The sequence below is a fragment of the Triticum urartu genome, chromosome 1 (assembly GCF_003073215.2).
Source record: "Triticum urartu cultivar G1812 chromosome 1, Tu2.1, whole genome shotgun sequence".
In the NCBI taxonomy this organism is placed as follows: Eukaryota; Viridiplantae; Streptophyta; class Magnoliopsida; order Poales; family Poaceae; genus Triticum; species Triticum urartu.
The window spans coordinates 311,008,317-311,027,973 of record NC_053022.1 but is presented as its reverse complement, the minus strand read 5'-3'; positions in this window follow the sequence as shown (position 1 = coordinate 311,027,973).

Here is a 19,657-nt window from a genome sequence, read left to right as displayed (position 1 = left end):
GTGGCTGGAAAATGTTCTCGGATTGGGATGAAAGTTGGCGTGCGGTCTTATTTCAGTGTAGGAAAACTGTATGTCAAATTTCATCGCGTTTGGAGTTCGTTTGATGCCCCAACGGATAACTATAGCGACAGTATAGCCGGTCTAACGACGGACGTTTTCGGTCTCCGAAAACTGCTGTCGGGCCCTCTCTCTCTCTCTCTTCGCTCCTCTCAGCCTCGCCCCAGCCCACCTAGTCCATCCACCTACCCCTCTTCGCGTCCGTAGCCGTCCGATGTGATTACACGGTCCGAAAACCCTCTCTGCACATCGAACCCCTTGCGTGTGTCCGGAAGTTGTCCCGAACCCTACCCTCCCAGTCGTCACTGTTGGATCCGGATCATCCCCAAACATCTACAAAACGTCTCCGTTTTGTTAATTGGACTTCCTAACATATTTTTTCTCAACCGTCCGATTATGATCGGATGGACGAGGTAGCCCCTACCCAAAAAATCCACATGCTATATATGTATCAGTCCAACCCTAAAATCAAGGAGAGTTGTCCCATCATTCCTCCTCTCCGCTGCCACGCTCAAACCCCCACCTCGGGATCCTCCCAGATCCCCTTCTGCTCGATCTCCCCTGCCACCAGCTGCTGCCCGATCCCTCCTCGCCGGAAGTCCCTCGACGGAGCACGCCACCGCTAGCGTCCTCGACCACCAAGCCGTGCCCCTACTCCCTTCCCCGTTCCCTTTTCACTGAAGCCCCCTCTCTCCTTCCCTCACGATCTCTCTCTCTCTGTTGTCTTCGCAGCACCGCCATGGATGGCCTCCCCTACCTCCGCCAGGTCCACCCCTCTCGGAACTTCGCTGCTGCTCCTCCCAACGGAGCCCTGCTGCGCCGCCAAGGTTCTCACCGGAGAACGCCGCGGTTGTCGCCCGGTCAAGACCCGCCTTCGTCAAAACCCAGCAGGTAACAACGTCGGCCATTGCCCTCCATGGAGCCCGAGACACGCCGCTGGAGCTCCATCCCTGCGCCTGATCTGCTCCAAGGCAGGCCCTTCTGCAACTTTCCAATGCCTGTCAGGCTCCCTCGCCGTCCTCTCGCCGGAGTAAGCTATCAGCACCGCCGCTCCTCTGCGCCGAACTGCACCAATCCGCCATGAATGCCGATGCCTGGAGCTCCAAGTCCACCCTTGCCTGATCCAGTCGCTCCGCCATGGATCCGGTCGGATTCCCCTTGCCTTCGCCGTCTCCTGCTAGTTCCAAGCGGCGCCGGTCACCTTCTCCTCGACCGCCGGAGTTCGTCCTGCTATTGCGTTCCTTTGCTTCGTCCAGGACAAGCGCTTGCACGCGTGGGTTGACCGCGTCCCGCATCGTCGACCGGTCTCCCGTGCCAGATCGTGAGGCCCGGCCTCTTTCGATCCAGCCGGCCTGCTTGGCCTCTCTTCAGCCTAGGCTTGGCCCATGGTGAGAAAGCCCCAGTGCCCCTTTGTTTTTTTATCTTTTTTTCTTTCTTTTCTTTTGTTGGGCCTGCTCTAGTTTTAGTTTCGGCCCATGTAGGTTTTTTTTTCCAGATCTATGAATTTATCTTTTATCCAGTGTTTTACAGTTTTGCAGAAAAGACCTCAAACATCATGCATATCATAACTAACCAACCATGCATCGGATCTAAATAAATTATATATGAAAGTTGCTTAGAATCTTGTCTAGTTTCATAATAGACAACTTTCATGCATGTTTGAGATGTTTAAACTGCTGTTTGCATGTATTTTCTTAATTGCCATGTTAAAATGATTCAATTCATAACTAAATAACCGTAGCTCGGTTTTTAATGAACTTGATATGTAAATGGGGTAGAAAAATGCCTAGTTTAACATGGTTCACTTTCTTTGCATGTTCAACAACCCTAAAATTGTTTTTAGGGAAGAGCAGTACCAAATCCATAAATATGCACACGAGGATTTTTCGGACTTGTTGCTTGTTGTTCCGGCTTCATTTAAACTTGCCTAGATAGGTAGTTTTACTACGCTTCACCTTTTGCCATGTTTAACAACTTTTAATATTGATGGGTACCTAAACGAGAGGAACTATATATTTGACGTGGTGTTTCGTCAATATGCAACGAAGTTGCATATTGAGCTCCACTTAATTTGTAGGATTGTTTATGCATTTTGCCATGCCATGCCTCATTAAACCGGACAAGCATCGTACTTGGTTGTGCATCATGCCATGTTTATGTGGTGGTTGTTTACTATGTTGTTTGCTTCTTTCCGGTGTTGCCTCTTCGGGTTAGTTCCGATAACGTCATGTTTGTGAGGATCCGTTCGACTACGTCCGTTTGTCTTCTTCATGGACTCGTTCTTCTTCCTTGCGGGATTTCAGGCAAGATAACCATACCCTCGAAATCACTTCTATCTTTGCTTGCTAGTTGCTCGCTCTATTTCTATGCCGCGATACCTACCACTTACTATATCATGCCTCCCATATTGCCATGTCAAGCCTCTAACCCACCTTGTCCTAGCAAACCATTGTTTGGCTATGTTACCGCTTTGCTCAGCCCCTCTTATAGCGTTGCTAGTTGCAGGTGAAGATGAAGTTTATTCCATGTTTGGGACATGGATTTTGTTGGGATATCATAATTCTTTTATGTTAATTAATGCATCTATATACTTGGTAAAGGGTGGAAGGTTCGGCCTTATGCCTGGTGTTTTGTTCCACTCTTGCCGCCCTAGTTTCCGTCATACCGGTGTTATGTTCCTTGATTTTGCGTTCCTTACGCGGTTGGGTTATAATGGGAACCCCTTGACAGTTCGCCTTGAATAAAACTCCTCTAGCAAGGCCCAACCTTGGTTTTACCATTTGCCTCACCACCACCTACTTTTCCCTTGGGAGTCGCGCTCCCGAGGGTCATCTTTATTTTAAACCCCCGGGCCAGTGCTCCTTTGAGTGTTGGTCCAAACTAGAGCCCCTTGCAGTGCCACCTCGGGGAAACTCGAGGGTTGGTTTTAGTTGTACGGATTGCTCATCTGGTGTGCCCTGAGAACGAGATATGTGCAGCTCCTATCGGGATTTGTTGGCACATTCGGGCGGCTTTGCTGGTCTTGTTTTACCATTGTCGAAATGTCTTGTAACCGGGATTCCGAGTCTGATCGGGTCTTCCTGGAAGAAGGAATATCCTTCGTTGACTGTGAGAGCTTGTGATGGGCTAAGTTGGGACATCCCTGGAGGGTTTGAACTTTCAAAAGCCGTGCCCGCGGTTATGGGCATATGGGAATTTGTTATTGTCCGGTTGTAGAGAACTTGACACTTAACTTAATAAAAATGCATCAATCGTGTGTGTAGCCGTGATGGTCTCTTTCCGGCGGAGTCCGGAAAGTGAACACGGCGTTGGAGTTATGCTTGAACGTAAGTAGTTTCAGGATCACTTCTTGATCACTTCTAGTTCACGACCGTGCTTTGCTTCTCTTCTTGCTCTCATTTGCATATGTTAGCCACCATATATGCTAGTGCTTGCTGCAGCTCCACCCCATACCTTTTACCTACCCATAAGCTTAAATAGTCTTGATCGCGAGGGTGTGAGATTGCTGAGTCCCCGTGACTCACATATCACTTCCAAACCAGATGCAGGGACCGATGATACCATTCCAGGAGATGCGACTGAGCTCAAGTGGGAGTTCGATGAGGACTCAGGACGATACTACGTTTCCTTTCTAGACTATCAGTAGTGTAGCCCAGTCGGGGCGATCGGGGATCTATTGCATTAGGGGTGGTCTTTCTTTATTTTGGTTCCATAGTCGGACCTTGTTTGTATTTTGGATGTTGTAATGCTATACTTATGTATTGTGTGAAGTGGTGATTGTAAGCCAACTCTTTATCCCTTGTTATTCAGTACATGGGATTTGTAAAGATTACCCCTCTTACGACATGCCTACAATGCGGTTATGCCTCTAAGTCGTGCTCCGACACATGGGAGATATAGCCGCATCGTGGGTGTTACAAGTTGGTAATCAGAGCCTTCCCCTTCTTAGGAGCCCCCTGCTTGATCGAATCGCTGGCGTTGTTGAGTCTAGAAAAATGTTTTGAGTCTTTTAGGATTATATATATCGGAGAGTAGGATTCTTTTACTCCTCAGTCCCTTCATCGCTCTGGTGAGGCCTCCTGGCGTAGAAGTTTTGACTCTTCTCTCCTTAAATTTCACGATTTTTTTAGGATCACGCGGGTATCTTAGAATCGTTCCGATGGTTTTGTGACGAGATCATTGTTCTTGGTGCCTCCTGACATTTAGGGGTTGTGGCAGTGTCCCGGGGAGTTGAGCTCCGAGGTGTTGTCGTCACAATTTTATCGTTGCAGTTCTAGAATACCTGAGTTTCGCCGACATTGAAAATCTCTTTTATGCAGTTGTTGGTGAGATAACCTCGACGCCACCCAGTACTGGGGCGGGAGTTCGGGAGTATTGCCATAACTCGTATAACGGATGCTTTTCGAAGGTTGAGGTAAATGATTTCCGAAGGTTTCTTGGTTATGTGTTGAAGGATGGATACAACTTGATGTAGGATTGTTAGTTTTGGGTGAGATATTATGCTTCCCCTGTATCCCCAACACCTGATTGCATAACCAAAAAGTTTCAGGAGTTTATAAGTGGGAATTCAAGTAGCTCCTAGGATATCTTTCCGATAGATGTATGATATGAAATTGGGGTTCGACGTCTATTGGTCCGCCTATCCATGGTTGGTTTTACGATGGTCTCGTTGTGTCTTAAAGAGTCCTTGGCTATGCTGACTCGGGGACGCTTCGTATGTCATGTGCACTGCCTTGTACATGATGGTGCTGTACGATCGAGCCCGTGTGGGCCCCACCACGAAAATTTTGGACGAAATCTCTATCATATGTTTGTTCCGGCTTATTCTACAAGCCAATCCTTGTTTTGTTTTGAGTTGTGGTATTCGAGTTGCTTCGAAATCAAATGTTGATTCCATACCTTTCCTAAGCGGTGTTCTCATATTGCTATGTGAATACTAAACCTTCCTGACAATCGAGATTGTCATGTCAATCCTTTTCAACCGGCGTGTTTCTCGTCAAGTGGATCCGATCATTTTCAACATCCGCAAGATCAACTTAGTTTTCATCAACGGTGTTTGTTTCATCCGTCTCCAAGTTGCCTTTGTTTTCTTGCCCTCCCACCCTTTTTCTTTGAGGACTAAGATTTCTTAATCAAGTATCCATCTTATTGATGTGAAGTCTTTCCATTCTTTTCCGTCAATGTTCTTATCCGGTGATTCTCAGGAATATTGTAACGAAGCTTCAAGTTCAATATTCTTCATTCTTTTCCATGTTCGAAGTCCTTACTGAAGACTCTCTTAACTATTCACCTCTCTCTATTCATTTGTTCTGGAGTGCTGAAGATATCTCAGAAGGCTCGTCTTTTCATTCAAGATCCGTTCAAACCTATCTCGAGGTTGTTATCTTATTCAAGCCATTTAACTCAACCGACGCAATCTATCTTTTGAATCGTTCAACGGTCTTTTCCGAGGATCTTACCTGACTCTTCTAATTTTCTCGGAGCTATACTCAAATTCATTTCAAAGTTTGGCGTAAGTATGATTTGTCATCAGTCAAATGTCTTTCTCCAAGATCTTTCAAATTATTTTCGTCGTCGGTTCAACCTTTCTAATATTCATTCCGGAGTACCTCAACGATTTATGGTGGTGTTTCTCATTGTCATTCTCGGATTTTGAAGATCGAAGAAGAGTTTCTCTTAATTCTTGCCCCATTCGTTTCAAGATTCGTGATTCAAGCTTGCCGCTATCCTCTCATAATTGTTTTCGATTGTGAGAATTCTTTTCACCCATCCGGAGTTATTAAGGAGTCTTTGCAGTTTGATTCGCCGAAGGCCATCATTTCGGGTTTATTCATTCTCATATTTCAGCTATCGTTCTCCAAATCTTACCGGTGCATCATTCAAGTATTCTCCAATCAGCTCGGGATCTCTTCGTTCACTTGCATCTAAATTCTCTCAAGTATCTTCGTTCATTTCATAATTCTTCCCGGTGAATTGTGCCTTTGCTACATTCATTTTCAATTCTTACGGTGGTTCATTCAAGATTTCTTTTCCTTCTTTATCATATCAATTTATTCATTGTTTCAACCCTTCCGGTGGTTCGTTGAAGTCCTTCCCAAGTTCGCGCTATATCTATCTTAATCCTTTCTACGAGAATAAGTAGTATGCCAAATCTGTTGCTTGTCATCAATTTAATTGGTGAAGGATAAGCATAATGTAATTCTTATTCTTGTTTTATCGAGTGAATTCAACTCCTTATTCCGGAGGTTCACCATATCACATTCTCGGTTCGAGATGCTTTATCTTTTCTTCCGGAGTTCCAAGTTTCCACTTTATATCATCGAAAAGATCCATCCAATCATTGCGAGGCTTCAATCTTTTCCATCCTTCATTTCTTTTTATCATCCCTTTTGTTACAGGAGTTCTTCATGGAGATTCTACATGGTGGTTCGTCAAGGATTCCTTTCATTCTTCAATAATCCTCAAGATTGTCCTCTCGAAGTTAGATCCGCCAAGCTTTATTCTCAAAATAAACATGGTGCCCAACACATGTTTTGTTTGAGGATTTCAAGCCTTCTTCATCTTGCATTTCGAAGTGCAATTTTTTCTACAGTATCATTTGAGGTGGTGCTATGTCATTCTTCATAATTTGAGTTCATGTTTCATGATTCGCATGTTGTCAAGAATGAGGTATCTTAAATCCATCAATCTCTTCATTGGAGTTTTCTTGGGTTATATTTCACCTAAAACCTTCCCTAAGGAATGTTGCTATTTGGGTGCTTATCAATAATCCAAGTTTCCTCCTATTCTCGGGATGAAAGATGTTTTCATCTCCCCATCAATCTGAAGCAAGCAATTGTTTTCGTTTGTGGCAGGTTTTCACCTCAAGTTTTTTAGATGTTTTCCATAAGCCCTCAACAAGCCTGTTCTTTACATTGTTGATTTCCCAACAACTCCGTTCAATCCTTCTTTTTAAGGATGCACTCTCAAATTCATTTGAGGTAGAACATGTTGTTTTTCTTCTCCGTTCTTTTCTTTGCATTCTTTCATTTCTTCCGGAGGCATTGTGATGATGCTCTCTTCACTCATCATCTCGTATTGTGAAGATCATGTTCTTTCCTTTGCTTTTCCATTCAATCGGAGTGTCGTGTTTTCTTTCGAGCTCTCTCATCTTATCAAATTTTGCCTCCCTTCTGAACCGGAGTGCTGTCTGAAATCTTTCTTACCCCTTGTGCCATTCTTTCAATAGCTCCGGAGGCAGCGTGTTGTTGATTTCATCAAGTATCGTCTCATCTTGTCAAGTTCTTGTTAATTCCTTTCATTTTCAGTCGGAGTGCTGTCCAAATTATATCATTCTTTTCCCTTCTCTATCTTGTTTTAACCGGAGTGTCATGTCTATCATTCCTCTTGTAACCGAAGTCTCATCCAAGTGCTTTCGTTTGGCAAAGTTTATATTCTTTACCTTCCATGTCCAACCGGAGTGTTGTCGCAATTGATCTTTATTGTTCCTTGTACATCTCATTTCATCCAGAGTGCTTGCATGTACTTCTTGTCCTTGGTGACACTTTTATTATGTCTCTCAACCTACAAGGTTCTAGTAATGTTCCTTGTTCCTCTTTCCTAACGAAGTGTTTTCAACTTTGTTCATCTTCGTTGTTTTCTTTCTTTCAATTTGTTCGACCTCGCAAGGTTCTTTGGTTTCACTCATTTGTCAAAGAAGCAACTTAGCTTTACCTTTTCCCCTTCCTCTTCCGTTTCTCTCCGGTGCCATGCTAGATCTCGGGACGAGATCCTCTTGTAGTGGTGGAGTGTTGTGATGCCCCGAGACCGTTGTGCCAGGTGTCTTTCAGTTTTTTACTATTGTTGTCTTGTCTTTCGCTTGCGTGTTGTGTATTTCCATGTCCTCATCCGCATTGCATCATCATATTTTCAAAACTTGCATCCGTCCGGGTTCCCCAAGTTCCATCCGTTGTCCGTTCTGAGCCTAGACACACTTGCACGCACCCGCGGCACGTTTGAAATATTATTTTATAAGTGGCCGGAAAATGTTCTCGGATTGGGATGAAAGTTGGCATGCGGTCTTATTTTAGTGTACGAAGACCGTCTGTCAAATTTCATCGTGTTTGGAGTTCGTTTGATGCCCCAACGGATAACTATAGCGGCAGTATAGCCGATCTAACGTCGGACGTTTTCGGTCTCCGAAAACTGCTGCCGGGCCCTCTCTCTCTCTCTTCTCTCCTCTCAGCCTCGCCCCAGCCCACCTAGTCCATCCACCTACCCCTCTTCGCATCCGGAGCCGTCTGATGCAATCGCACGGTCCGAAAACCCTCTCTGCATAGTGCATCGAACCCCTCGCGCTCGTCCGGAAGTTGTCCCGAGCCCGACCCTTTCATTCATCACCGTTGGATCCGGATAATCCCCAAACATCTACAAAACGTCTCCATTTTATTAATTGGACTTCCTAACATATTTTTTCTCGACCGTCCAATTATGATCGGAGGGACGAGGTAGCCCCTACCCAAAAAATCCACATGCTATATATGTATCAGTCCAACCCTAAAATCAAGGAGAGTTGTCCCATCATTCCTCCTCGTCGCCGCCACACTCAAACCCCCACCTCGGGATCCTCCCAGATCCCCTTCTGCTCGATCTCCCTTGCCACCAGCTGCTGCCCGATCCCTCCTCGCCGGAAGTCCGTCGACGGAGCACGCCACCGCTAGCGTCCTCGACCACCAGGCCGTGCCCCTACTCCCTTCCCCATTCCCTTTTCGCTGAAGCCCCCTCTCTCCTTCCCTCACGATCTCTCTCTCTCTGTTGTCTTCGCAGCACCGCCATGGATGGCCTCCCGCACCTCTGCCAGGTCCATCCCTCTCGGGACTTCGCTGCTGCTCCTCCCAACGGAGCCCTGCCGCGCCGCCAAGGTTCTCACCGGAGAATGCCACGGTTGTCACCCGGTCAAGACCCGCCGTCGTCGAAACCCAGCAGGCAACAACGTTGGCTACCGCCCTCCATGGATCCCGAGATGCGCCGCTGGAGCTCCATCCATGCGCCTGATCTGCTCCAAGGCGGCCCTTCTGCATCTTTCCAACTCCCGCCAGGCTCCCTCGCCGTCCTCTCGCCGGAGTAAGCTATCAGCACCGCCGCTCCTCTGCGCCGAACTGCACCAAGCCACCATGAATGCCTACGCCTAGAGCTCCAAGTCCACCCTTGCCTGATCCAGTTGCTCCGCCTTGGATCCAGTCGGATTCCCCTTGCCTTCGCCGTCTCCTGCTGGTTCCGAGTGCCACCGGTCACCTTCTCCCGGACCGCCGGAGTTCGTCCTGCTGTTGCGTTCCTCTGCTTCATCCAGGACAAGCGCTTGCACTTGTGGGTTGACCGCGTCCCGCGTCGTCGACATGCCTCCCGTGCCAGATCGCGAGGCCCGGCCTCTTTCGATCCATCCGGCCTGCTTGGCCTCTCTTCAGCCTGGGCTTGGCCCATGGTGAGAAAGCCCCAGTGCCCCTTTGTTTTTTTATCTTTTTTTCTTTCTTTTCCTTTGTTGGGCCTGCTCCAGTTTTAGTTTCAGCCCGTGTAGGTTTTTTTCCAGATCTACGAATTTATCTTTTATCCAGTGTTTTACAGTTTTGCAGAAAAGACCTCAAACATCATACATATCATGACTAACCAACCATGCATCGGATCTAAATAAATTATATATGAAAGTTGCTTAGAATCTTGTCTAGTTTCACAATAGCCAACTTTCATGCATGTTTGAGATGTTTAAACTGCTGTTTGCATGTATTTGCTTAATTGCCATGTTAAAATGATTTAATTCATAACTAAATAACCGTAGCTCGGTTTTTAATGAACTTGATATGTAAATGGGGTAGAAAAATGCCTAGTTTAACATGGTTCACTTTGTTTGCATGTTTAACAACCCTAAAATTGTGTTTAGGGCAGAACAATACCAAATCCATAAATATGCACATGAGGATTTTTCGGACTTGTTGCTTGTTGTTCCGGCCTTATTTAAACTTGCCTAGATAGGTAGTTTTACTACACTTCACCTCTTGCCATGTTTAACAACTTTTAATATTGAAGGGTACCTAAACGAGAGGAACTAAATATTTGACGTGGTGTTTCGTCAATATGCAACGGAGTTGCATATTGAGCTCCACTTAATTTGTAGGATTGTTTATGCATTTTGCCATGCCATGCCTCATTAAACCGGACATGCATCATACTTGGTTGTGCATCATGCCATGTTTATGTGGTGGCTGTTTACTATGTTGTTTGCTTCTTTCCGGTGTTGCCTCTTCAGGTTAGTTCCGATAACGTCGTGTTTGTGAGGATCCGTTCGACTACGTCGGTTTGTCTTCTTCATGGACTCGTTCTTCTTCCTTGCGGGATTTCAGGCAAGATGACCATACCCTCAAAATCACTTCTATCTTTGCTTGCTAGTTGCTCGCTCTATTGTTATGCTGCGATACCTACCACTTACTATATCATGCCTCCCATATTGCCATGTCAAGCCTCTAACCCACCTTGTCCTAGCATGTAACACCTCGGATGTAACTTTCCCAATTTGTACTCCAACTCTTGCCGTTTTCCGGCGTTAAGTTATTTTATTTTCTCGGGTTCGGGTCTTTGTCTCCGTGTGTTGTTATTGTTGTCATGCATCTTATATCATGTCATCATGTGCATTGCATTTGCATACATGTTCATCTCATGCATTCGAGCATTTTCCTCGTTGTCCGTTTTGCATTCCGGCGCTTCGTTCTCCTCCTGTGGCCATTTCTACCTTTCTTTCGAGTGTGGAGATTAAACATTTCCGGATTGGACCGAGACTTGCCAAGCGGCCTTGGTTTACTACCAGTAGACTGCCTGTCAAGTTTCGTATCATTTGGACTTCGTTTGATACTCCAACGGTTAACCGAGGGACTGAAAAGGCCTCGTGCGTGTTGCAGCCCAACACCCCTCCAATTTGGCCCAAAACCCACCTAAACCTGCTCCATCATCTAGAGCGTTCGATCGCGTGGCCGAAAACCGCACCTCATTTGGACTCTCCTAGCTCCCTCTATGCCTATAAATAGGTCTCTCCCCGAAATTCCGGACCCCCCTCGTCAAAAACCCTAGATCCGCTCCTCCTCGCGCCGCCGGACAACGTCCGCGCCGAGTCAGACGTGTCCGACCTGCGCGCCGCCGCCCGCAGCCACTCTGGGAGTGCCACGTGGCGCCCGTCGCTCGCCGCCGCCGTGTGCCGGGAAGCCCAGATCCGGCCGCCGAGCCCGTTCCCCGCGCCGCCGCCCTTCGCCTCCTCGCGCCCGACCCCGCCCGGCCGGACTGCGCCGCCACCACGCCGTCATCGCCGCCCCGCCGCCCGGTCGCTGCCGCCTCTAGCCGCCTCCGCCCGGCGCCGCCCCGCCGCCCGGTGCGCGCCGCCCCGCCGCGCGGTGACCGCCGCCGTCCGGCAACCTATCCGGCCGCCCGCCGCCCTCCTCCTCGCTCGGGTCTGCCGTCGCCTTCGTCAAGTCCGGCAAGAACTCCGGCGACTCCTCCGTCGAACCTCGATCAGCGTGCGATCCAGATCTGAAAATATCTCCTCGGGTTGACTTTTTCTCTCGAAACCCTAATCCATGTGCCCATCTTCATCATGCTATAACTCTGCATCCGTAGCTCCGTTTTGGGCATATAGCATATCAAAATGTTCATCTCAGAGAGTACATCATTTCATTCCATTGCATCATTTTCATTTGAGCTCATCTTGATGCCCGAAATGCTGTTAGAAGAGGGCTACGTGAGATAATTGTCAGATCTGCTACTCCATTTAGACATTTGTCATTTTTGCCCTGATTAATGTGTGCATGATATGCCCTGATGCTCTATATATGTTTTGTTAAGGGTTTTGTCATCTTTCCAGAGGTGCAACCCATGTATTTTTGTGATGTGTGTGGTGACTAGCACAAGCTTGCAAAGTGGTGCACTTGGTAATTCGGATTTCAGGGACTTAGCATTCCCACTAAGTCCTTGAGCTGTTTATCTCATGTTGCCATATGTTCATGTTGTTTCCTAGTGATCCGTGCCTCTTTTGAGGATGATCAGTAAGGATTTTTTGTTAATATTGTAGTGCTCTATCCATCCATGTATTTGGTTGCAATTATGGAGCACCCTAGCTTGAGTCAATCGAGCTCTACTTTTGCTACTTCATGAATCTGGGCAGATTATCAACTTGTTTGCAATTTTGCCGGTGATGCTGTAGTTGATCCGTGCATGCTATGCTATTGTTCTTGCCATGTCTAGCTTGAATTTTGTGTGTTCTTGATAGATGTATGCTTATTTGGTCATGACTTGCACCGTAGTGAGTGCATCGAGCTCATAAACATGCCTACTTGATATCTGTTTTCAGCATGCTCCAGTTTTCACTAAGTCTGTGATCTGATTATGTTTTTTCTATGTTCACATGCTTGCAATTGTATATTTTGATCCCTTTTGGCTCAAGGTCACTAAGGGACTTTTGTTAAGCTCTTTGAGTAGCTCCATGCCATGCTTTACTTTGCCATGTTCAGGTCCTGTAGCATGTAGTTTTGTTGCTCCAAAGAGTGCTACCTGATCTGAAATTCCAGACAAGTGTTAATTTCACTAAGTCTGCGATCTGTTTGCCATATGCATTTTTGCTATGCTTGTTTGAACCTGTTAATGGATGAATTGGCTGTAGCTCAGTGCTAGACTTTGGGTAATCATCTTGAATGCATCCCTGCCATGTATTTTGTTGTCATGTTTGGGTGCTGTAGCATGTTCATCTCATTGCATTTAGATGGATACTTGCTGTAAATCGCAGACCGGTGTCATATTTGAATCGCTTGCCATTTCCAAACCGTAACTCTGATTCTGGCGTTCTTTATATCGTTTTCAAGCGATTTCATCTCATATTTCAAGTGGCACACTTGTATTTCCTAGTTGAGGCAAGGTTCTTGCATTTCCTGTCATATCTTGCATATGCATCCCGCATAGCATATCATCTTTGCATCATGTTGTTTGAGTTGCACGTGGTTGATTTGTGTCCTTGTTGCTTGTTTGTCTTGTTTGGGTAGAGCCGGGAGACGAGTTCGCTAACGAGGAGCCCGTTGAGTTTGTTTTCGAGGATCCAGTCAACTCTGACAACTTTGCAGGCAAGATGATCATACCCTCGAAATCACTACTATCTTTGCTATGCTAGTTTGCTCACTCTTTTGCTATGCCAATGCTACGATGCCTACCACTTGCCTTCAAGCCTCCCAAATTGCCATGTCAAACCTCTAACCCACCATGTCCTAGCAAACCGTTGATTGGCTATGTTACCGCTTTGCTCAGCCCCTCTTATAGCGTTGCTAGTTGCAGGTGAAGATTGGAGGCCGTTCCTTGTTGGAACATTTATTTACTTGTTGGGATATCATTATATTGCCATGTTATCTTAACGCATCTATATACTTGGTAAAGGGTGGAAGGCTCGGCCTCTCGCCTAGTGTTTTGTTCCACTCTTGCCGCCCTAGTTTCCGTCATATCGGTGTTATGTTCCCGGATTTTGCGTTCCTTACGCGGTTGGGTTATAATGGGAACCCCTTAATAGTTCGCCTTGATTAAAGCTTTTCCAGCAATGCCCAACCTTGGTTTTACCATTTGCCACCTAGCCTCTTTTCCCCTTGGGTTTCCGGAGCCCGAGGGTCATCTTATTTTAAACCCCCCGGGCCAGTGCTCCTCTGAGTGTTGGTCCACCTGTCAGCTGCCGGTGGCCACCAGGGGCAACTCTGGGTTGGCCTACCCGTACCTAAGACAATCTGAGTGTGCCCTGAGAAAGAGATATGTGCAGCTCCTATCGGGATTTGTCTGCACATTCGGGCGGTGTTGCTGGTCTTGTTTTAACCTGTCGAAGTGTCTTGAAGAACCGAGATACCGAGTCTGATCGGAACGTCTTGGGAGGAGGTCTATTCCTTCATTGACCGTGAGAGCTTGTCATGGGCTAAGTTGGGACTCCCCTGCAGGGTTTTGAACTTTCGAAAGTCGTGCCCGCGGTTATGGGCAGATGGGAATTTGTTAATGTCCGGTTGTAGATAACTTGAACCTTAACTTAATTATAATGAATCAACTGAGTGTGTTACCGTGATGGCCTCTTCTCGGCGGAGTCCAGGAAGTGGACACGGTGTTGGAGTAATGTTTGCGCAGATTGTTCTCTAGTTTCTCACTTGCGCTTTGCCTCCTCTTCTCGCTCTCTTTTGCGAATAAGTTAGCCACCATATATGCTAGTCGCTTGCTGCAGCTCCACATATATTTACCTTGCCTTACCTATAAGCTTAAATAGTCTTGATCGCGAGGGTGCGAGATTGTTGAGTCCCTGTGGCTCACAGATTACTATTACACCAGATGCAGGGCCTGATGATTCCGCTCCAGGTGATGCGCTTGAGCTCAAGTGGGAGTTTGATGAGGACTCTCAACGATACTATGTTTCTTTTCCTGATGATCAGTAGTGGTGCCCAATTGGGGGTGATCGGGACCGTGTCGCATGTTGGGTTCTCTTTTATTTTGGCGCCGTAGTTGGGCCATGAGTGTTTGGTTGATGTAATGTTACTTATGTACTTGATTGACATGGCGAGTGTAAGCCAACTATGTTATCTCCCCTTTTATTATCTATATTACATGGGATGTTGTGAAGGTTGCCTAACTTGCGACATATGCCTTCAATGCGATTATGCCTCTATGTCGTGCCTCGACACGTGGGAGATATAGTCGCATCGAGGGTGTTACAAGTTGGTATCAGAGCCAGGTTTTATGATGGTTTTATGATGAGAACATTGTCTCGGTGCCTCCTGTCAGGGGTTTTGTGGAAGTGTCCCGGGGAGTTGAGCTCTGAGGTGTTGTCGTTATAATTTTATCGTTACAGTTCTGGAATACCTGAGTTTAGTACGCCGACTTGGAAAATCTCTTTTATGCAGTTTGTTGGTGAGATAACCTCGACGCCACCCAGTACTGGGGCGGGAGTTCGGGAGTATCGCCATAACTTGTATAACGGATGCTTTTCGAAGGTTGAGGTAGATGGTTTCCGAAGGTTTCTTGGTTATGTGTTGAAGGATGGATACAGCTGGATGTAGGATTTGCTAGATTTGGGTGAGATATTATGCTTCCCCTGTATCCCCACCACCTGATTGCATAACCGGAAAGGTTCGGGAGTTTCATAGGTGGGAATTCTAGTAGCTCTAGTTCTTCTTCCACGGATATTGGTTTGAGATTGGGATTTCTTACCGATTATTTGTTCTTGATTCATACCTTGTTGATTTATTTCTCTACCTTAATTCTTCGTGGCTTCTCAATTTATGGATATGTGACCATTTCAAGAGGATGCATTCGTTCATTTTGTTCGGATGTGAAGACTATATGTTGCAATTTTCATTCCGTTGGATTCAGCTTCAATAATTTTCTATCAATGTGCTAATGGACGTCAACCTCTTCAGGATGGCTCCTCCAACGCGCACGACTCCGAATCCTAATCCGCCACCACCTCCACCTCCTCCGGAGGCAAGGCAAGCTGTGATGGCCGCAACCAATGCAAACACACAGTTGATCATGCAAATTCTCCAAGAGCGCAATCAAGGCAACCAAGGGAACCAAGGAAACAATCAGAATCACTTTGCTACACTCAACCAGTTCCTTGCTAATGGGCCAAAGACTTTCAGCAATTGTGTTGAGGCAACCGATGCTGATGATTGGCTTGTGGATCTGTGCAAGCATTTCGAGTGCAGTAACGTCAGGCCTGAGGACTTTGTTAAGTTCGCTTCCTTCCAACTCAAAGATCAAGCTGCAGAATGGTTCCACCAATACAAGGATTCCAGAGGTGGATGTGTTATCACTTGGGATGAATTCCGTCGAGATTTTCGAGCTCACCATATTCCTCAGAGCGTGGTTGAAAGCAAGCGTGAGGAATTCTGCAACCTGAAGCAAGGTTCTTTGTCTGTCTATGACTACAACAAGTTGTTCCAGAAGCTCGCCCGCTTTGCCAAGCAGGACATGCCTGATGAGAAGAGCATGATATACCAGTTTAGGGGTGGTCTCAGAGAAGAAATTCAGCTAGCTCTTGTTCTCTTCGAGCCCTTGAGATCGATGAGTTCTACAACATGGCACTGAAGCAAGAGGCTACTCAGTTGAGGTGTGATGCTTCCAAGAAGCGAGTCAGAGATGTTACTCCTTCTTCCTCTACTCAAGTGGCCAAGCAGCAGAAGTATTGGCTTCCTCCTCCGTTCCGTCAGCCGTATCAGCAGAAGAGCAAAGGTGGCAGTGGTTCTTCCGACCCACCCAACACTGGCTTTCAGAACAAGACTTCGTCTCAACCTCCAAGATCGAGTGCTCCGTATCACCGTCCGCTTTCAGAGGTCATGTGCAACAAGTGCCAACAGAAGGGTCACTATGCCAACAAGTGTTTCAACCAGAGGCGTCTTCCTCCTCCTCCTCCTGTGAGATCGGCAAGTACAGCTGTGGTCAAGCATAATCCCAATCACGCCAAGGTCAACTTGATGAATGCAGCTCAGGCAGAGGACTCGTCAGATGTCATCATGGGTAACCTGTAAACGATATTCCTGCAAAAGTTCTTTTTGGCACGGGTGCATCGCATTGTTTCATCTCGAGACCGTTTTCATCTAAGCATGGTTTGGCTTTGCAAATTTTGCTTAGTCCATTAGCAGTTGTATCTCCCGGTAGGCGCATGCATGCTAACTCCATTGCTCCGAATGTTACTATCACTTTGGGAGACTACAAGTTTCTATCTTCTCCTACGGTTCTTGGTGACTCGGATATTGATCTTATTCTTGGAATGGATTGGCTTTCTAAGCACAAGGCTCAGCTTGATTGTGCAGCCAGGCAGATTCAATTGACTCATTCGTCTGAGGATGTAATTGTCTTTGCCGCTCGTGATGATACTATCTGTCTATTTTCTCTCAATGAGAAGGGTGAACTGGATGCTATCTCGCAAATTCCATTCATTTGCGAATATCAAGACGTCTTTCCAGAAGAGCTTCCAGGAATGCCTCCGCACCGGCCAGTTGAATTCGTTATTGATCTTGAGCCTGGCACGGAACCTGTGTGCAAACATCCTTACAAGCTCAGACCTGAAGAGTTGAAGGAGCTGAAGAAGCAACTCGATATTCAAGATAAAATGGGTCTCATCCGGCCTAGTTCTTCTCCATGGGGTTGTGGTGTTCTTTTTGTGAAGAAGAAGGATGGAACGGACCGACTTTGTGTTGATTACCGTCCATTGAACAAGAAGACCATCAAGAACAAATACCCACTTCCCAACATCAATGAGCTGTTCGAACAACTCAAAGGTGCCCAAGTATTCTCCAAGCTTGATCTCCGTATGGCTTAACATCAGATTCGAATCCGGGAGCAAGATATTCCCAAGACGGCTTTCAGGACAAGCTATGGTTCATATGAATACACAGTCATGTCTTTTGGCCTTGTCAACGCTCCTCCGACGTTCTCTCGCATGATGAACTTCATCTTCAACGCCTACACCAATGACTTCGTTCTGGTCTATCTCGACGACATTCTGGTTTTCTCGAAAAACAAGGAAGATCATGCCAAGCACTTGTGTTTGGTTCTTGATAAGTTGAGGGAACATCAGTTCTACGCCAAGTTCTTCAAGTGTGAATTTTGGCTCGATGAGGTTCTTTATCTTGGTCATATCATCTCTGCCAAGGGCATTGCCGTGAATCCTGAGAAGGTGTCTGCAATTGTGAATTGAGAACCTCCTCAGAACGTGAAGCAACTCCGTAGCTTCCTCGGTCTCGCAAGCTATTGCAGAAGATTCGTTGAAAACTTTTCTAAGATCGCGAAGCCTCTCTCTAATCTTCTCCAGAAGCACGTCAAGTACGTTTGGTCTCCGGAGTGTGACATTGCTTTCAACACTTTGAAAGAGAAATTGATCACTGCTCCAGTTCTGACTCCGCCTGATGAATCCAAGCCGTACGAGGTCTTTTTTGATGCCTCTCTCCAAGGTCTTGGCGCAGTATTGATGCAAGAGAAGAAAGTTGTTGCTTATACCTCTCGCTAGTTGAAGCCTAATGAGAAGAACTACCCCACTCATGATCTCGAGTTGGCGGCAGTTGTGCATGCTCTTTTGACTTGGAGACATCTCTTACTGGGAAGAAAAGTGGACATTTTCACTGATCATAAGAGTCTCAAGTACATCTTCACTCAGCCTAATCTCAACCTCAGGAAAACTCGATGGGTCGAAATGATTCAAGAGTATAATCTGAGTATCGAGTATACTCCAGGCAAGGCCAATGTGATTGCTGACGCATTGAGCAGGAAGGCTTATTGCAACAGTCTGATTCTCAAGCCTTATCAACCAAGCTTTGTGAAGCTTTCCGCAAATTTAATCTGCAAGTTGTTCCTCAATGTTTCCTCGCCAACCTTCAAGTCTCTCCTACCTTGGAAGACCATATTCGCTAATCCCAGCTTCTTGATGCTATGGTGAAAAAGGTGAAGATTGGGATTGCCAAGAGTCAACCCAAGTACAAGTGCTACCGCCTTGATGACAAGGATACTCTCTTCTTCGAGGATCGTATTGTTGTACCCAAAGGTGACCTCCGTAAAGTGATCATGAACGAGGCTCACAATTCTCTCCTCTCCATCCAGCCTGGGAGCACGAAGATGTATCAGGACCTTAAGCAGGCTTATTGGTGGACTCGAATGAAGAGCGAGATTGCTCAATTCGTGAACGAATGTGATGTCTGCAGAAGAGTGAAGGCAGAACACCAAAGGCCAGCTGGTCTCCTCCAACCTCTTGCCATTCCAGAATGGAAGTTTGACCACATTGAAATGGACTTCGTGACTGGGTTTCCAAAGTCCAAGCGTGGCAATGATGCTATATTCGTTGTCATCGACAAACTCACCAAAGTGGCTCACGTTCTGCCTATCAAAGAGTCGATCACTGCAACTCAATTGGCGGAACTCTATACCTCTCGTATTGTCTCTCTGCACGGTATTCCATAGGTGATCTCTTCAGACCATGGCAGCATCTTTACATCCAAGTTTTGGGATTCTTTTTAGAAGGCCATGGGCACGAACATCCGCTTCAGCACAACTTTCCATCCTCAAACTAGCGGTCAAGTCAAGCGTGTCAACCAGATTCTTGAAGATATGCTCAGGGCTTGTGTGATCTCCTTCGGCATGAAGTGGGAGGATTGTCTTCCTTATGCTGAATTCTCCTACAACAACAGTTTTCAAGCAAGTTCGGGCAAGGCCCCATTTGAAATTCTGTATGGCAGGAAGTGCCGTACCCCTCTCAACTGGTCTGAAACCGGTGAACGTCAGCTTTTGGGTAATGACTTAATCACAGAGGCAGAGGAAATGTGCCAAGTCATTCGTGATAACCTCAAAGCAGCCCAATCGCGCCAGAAGAGCTACTATGATAGTAAGCACCGTGATTTGGCTTTCGAGATCGGAGATCATGTTTACCTCCGCGTCTCTCCTATGAAAGGTACTCGTCGCTTCGGTATCAAAGGGAAGCTTGCCCCTAGATACGTGGGACCTTTCAAGATTGTCAGCAAGAGAGGCGACCTCGCTTATCAACTCGAGCTTCCTTCAAACTTTGCAAATGTTCATGACGTGTTCCATG